Here is a 4,858-nt window from a genome sequence, read left to right on the forward strand (position 1 = left end):
GATTAGGTGGTAGATTAAGGAAGAAGGCTAGATTAAGTAATAAGATTAGATTAGGATTATCTCCCCAAATCATGTCATATCTCTTTCTATGTTTATCTTCTTGAGTGTTCTCTATATAAACACTCATTGGGCTTGATTGTAATGCATCAAAGAATAATAGAAAATCTTCTCTTCAAAACTTAACATAAGACACGGTTGCCATTTTTATGACGCAGTATGCATAGAGGCAAGTGAATGGCTGAGATTAATTAGTTGAGAATGGTGCACTTTCAGGCCATCTGAAAGCCAACGAATTCTTTTGTTCTAATTGAGTTCATCGTATGTAACGAGAAAAAGGACACAAAACACTGCCAAAAGGCTTTCTTTTCAACAGATTTTGTCTTTTATTCATTTAATTCATCTGAGGTGGCTGCACCCTCATGCAACAGCCAGCCCTCATAATGCCTTATGGGATGATCCTTAGCAAATCCCCCCCCCCCTTCCCCCTCCCCCCCAAAAAAAAGAAAAAGAAAAAAGGAAGCTATCAACACATCAAGTTTTTGAGGTAAATAGACTAAAATCGCCCTTTTCCTTCGGTGCACTCTCTCATATGAATAAGGTCAGTTATCCTATTTGATAATGATTATACAAACAGGGTTTAGTTGTGCGGGATTTTAATGTGCGGACAAATTGTCCATGACTTTGGCAAACTATCCATGACTCTTTTGGGACTTGGACTCTAATGTGCGCACACTTGGGACTCTGGGTACTCCAGCAGGAACTTTTTAGAGTCACACGGACATTGAAATCCCATGTTAGTCATCAACAAATACATGACTTTAAGGGAAGTGATATTTACGCCCCTTTTGATCACCAGGGACACCTAGCGTCAGTGTATCAATGGCAAAAGTGGGGCTAATGTACTGTATCTCAGAAAAAATCTAGTGGCTTTGATTGCAAAGTGCACTGGCAAATGGGTGTCCCTGGTGATAAAAGGGGCGTAAATATCATTTCCCAAAAAAGTCTAAAGTTTTAATAATCCAAGTCTTACAATGGTTCTATGAATTTGTGAGCCCTACTAATGGATCTAAGTACTATTTTGTGGGTCCCTACTGATTGATGTTTTTTGTTTTTTGGGTACGAAGGCAATGCTAATAAAATAGATTACAAAGTAAGGATCTTGGTGGATTTGAACCACCATCCTCTTGAGAAACTTCCAGTCATACCTAATTTCCCAACCCCACCTAACATATTTTAACAAATGGACTCATTGAAATTGATGGTCGGAACAACAAGAGAAGAATTTATAATTGACCACTACAGATAGTTGATGTGTGGAGAAACTATTCTAATATGAATAAACTAACATGAAACAAGCATAAATTCAAGCAAAAGTGAGATCTATTATGAGGAATTAACCATAAAAAAAGGAAGTTTAGCCAACACATGAAACCTATATTAATCTAATAGAAAAATAAATAGTATTTCAGCTAACATGTGAGATGGAAATGAATTAAATAAAGAAGATTACAATAAAGAAGACGCCTAAAATTGGCAGAAAAAGAAAAACATAGAGAAAAATACAAAACAAAGATTGAGAGATAGATTAAGATAACATAGAGAAAACCCTAAATAAACTCAACTCAACCCTAGAGAAAACCCTAGAATTTCTGCTTGTTGGTGGGAGAGATAGTTGGGGTTCGTATCATTTCTAGGACATCTCTATCTGAATCAATCCTTCGAAAACCACAATGCTTATCTCTCCCTGGGACCCTATGGTACATAAACAAATAGATAGGAACACCAACTATCTCTCCCACCATGTCTTGCATTTCAAACAATGATAACAAATCTGGGTCGATGTCATCGATGTGCGTCACAGTTCCCCCTTTATACCCCCTCTTTTTACTGTCAAATTTTCCACCATGATGCACCTCGAAAGTGAGATACTCAGGGCCCATCACTGCCATATAAAGGTAAAGAACAAAGTTAAAATACACTGAAAGGGACAACATATACGCATTGCATTTGACTCAACAGTGATAGAAGGGGACCATTTCAAAGCATCATATAATCATTTCAAATCAACATATAATCATTTCCAGTAGAGGACCACTACATATACTAATTTGCATGGGGACAACCCTAATTTTAAAGCAAAAGCATTGACTTTGCAAAGGGGGAGCACAACATACACTCCCTTACAGTGGGAGAGCACAAAATATACCCAATTGCACTGCTAGACCTCTAATTAGAAAGCAAAAAACATTAACTTTGCAAAGGGGGGACCACAACATTCACTCATTGCGCAGAGGGAAACCCTACTTTCAAAGCATAAATCATAGAATTTCCAGTGGGGGGACCACAACATTTGCACATCTGCAGTGGCAGACCCCTATTTTCAATCCAAAATACATGGATTCTCCAGGGGGGACCACAACATATGCACCATACTTTCAAAGCAAAAACAACACTGAAACTCCAATGGGGGAACCCAACATGCTTAATGTGAACACAAATATGCAACACAGATACCACAACAATCTAAGTGCTACCACAGTAACACCATATGCAAGACAAATAGCACAAGAAGCCCTAAAAAGGGGGCAAAATGACATATTTCTCACAAATTGGGACCACAACATAGTGTTTCTCCACAAAAAAATTCGACATTCCACAAAAACCAATAAAATACTCATAAACCCTAACTAATATTACAGTTTACATCGAAAGAACACCTAACCCGACAATTTTCCATTCAAAAATCACAGAAACTTTGTTTTAAGTGGGAACTTTGGAATCAAGCCTTTAAAACTTCATAAAATATTTAGAGACAAAAGGGTTTGTAAACTATTTTAACACCTACCAATCATTTTCTACAATATTCCCACAACACGACATTAAAAGACAGAAATCTTCCAAACCTGAAACGCTTGGAGAAGACGAATGTTTTAGAAACCCTCGAATCGATGGTTCCAAGGTTGAAGATGACAGGAAATCGTCGTTCGTCTTCCACACAGTGAAAACCCTAGTTCTGTCGAGTAAAAACCCAAAGATAAAAAACCCTACTGTTGTTTTCTTCATTTTCAGTCGACTTAAAACAGAGGGCAAATGGGTCATTTCACGCGCGCCGTTTTCACTGTCCAGTGAAAAAAACCCAACGAAACTAGAGGGGATGTCTTTGTCACGTTTTAAACTATAGGGATTGAAGTGGATGTGTCAGAAACTAGAGGGGGTGTAAATGTAATTTACCCAAAATACAAAACAAAGATTAGAGAGATAGATTAAGATAACATAGAGAAAACCCTAGATAAACTCAACTCAACCCTAGAGAAAACCCTAGATAATGGCCAAAAAAAAAAAAACTAGAGAGAGAAAAAAAAAGGATTCTTGCTATTGCAATCCAAAGGGGTTGCCATTAAAAGGATTGGCACCCAAACAATCCCCATCCCACTTTCAGTAATTAAAATCCCAAGATCCCCATCACACTTCCAGAAACAGTACACCAATACATCCATAGATCCAAACAAGAGCAACCTCTCCTAAAATCTTCAGAAAAAATCTAGACCCCCAGATTTTAATAGCCAATTTCCAGTGCTGAGTCCCTCAGTTTCAGAAAACGGAAACCAGAAAAAGGCCCAAAAGAAAAAAAAAACATAAAATATAGAAAATAAACAAAGAGAGAGAAATTGAGTATGAAAACTTCCCTGAACATGAACTCCTGCATGAACGTTGGTGATAGAGGCCTGTAGAGAAGAGGAAGAGAGATGTAGGGTTTTTTCTCAGCAGGGTTATCCGTAGGGGTACTTTAGCAAACAGAGTGGGTTGCTCTTCCAAGGGCGTGGATGCTTGGTGGAGGGAGAATGGGGCTAGGCCTTGAAAGAGGAGAACGAAGAGTAGAGGGAACGATTCGCGCTTCCAGTGACTTTTTAAAATTCCACCTATTTCAGCGAGACTCGTGATTGTCGATTTCTGTTTATATGGAGAACAATAAGGTCTCGAGCTGCCAAAAGTACAATGGATTTAAGAAACTTGCGACTAACGGGTTACTTACGAGTTCCCGAAAAAATGCACGCACGACTAACTCCGGACTCGTCAAGTCCGACTAAGACCGCGTAAATCCATTGCGACTAGGAAGCAAGAAATCTACTACCTCTGTCTTCCAAAATCTTCTTAAAAAATCCCTAAGCAGAGGCCCACTTAAGATAATATACTACTGTAAATGACACATTAGGTCCGTCTATAGAATATATGACAATAGACTAATTCTAAGGTATCTTTTGTATTTTAACAAGGTAATGTTTGACCTTTCAAGATAATGATGAATTGTTAAAGAGCACCGTGCTTCCACCGGTAAAATGACCGAACAACTCAATATAAACAAGCCACGATTTCAAGGATGCAGCAAGGGGGGTGGGGGTCGTATGCGTATCTCAGAGAGGTATTATCCAACCTTTTAATATTCCATTTTTACCCCTTGTCCTTCTTTAATTTCAAGTTTGATGAGGAACAGGGGAAATGCCCTTAACCGTATATTTCCCAAACGGCTTATGGCAAAAATCTATATCGACACATTGAATAGGATGCATTTCCCTCACTTTTTTGTTACATTCACATGAAGAGAGTGACGTTGAAGGGAGATGGATTAAATTCAATTGAGGTAAATAAAATTTTAAAAGTTATGTAAGGCACAACTATAGAATACGTAGTTAAGAAAATTTGGGGGGAAATCTTTTGTGGGTTTTTTGTAGTTTTATCCTGTAGGGAAATGGTATTTAAAGGCATGTGCTAACAAAATTTGGATTCCTGTAATTGTTACTTTGAAAATTGTGATCCGAAGAGCTGTAAGAAGGAAATTTTAATGGCGATGACCGAGTAC

Source organism: Tasmannia lanceolata, unplaced genomic scaffold, assembly GCF_043159265.1.
Source record: "Tasmannia lanceolata isolate RefF3 unplaced genomic scaffold, GAP_Taslan_0.1 ptg000005l, whole genome shotgun sequence".
NCBI classification, from domain to species: domain Eukaryota; kingdom Viridiplantae; phylum Streptophyta; class Magnoliopsida; order Canellales; family Winteraceae; genus Tasmannia; species Tasmannia lanceolata.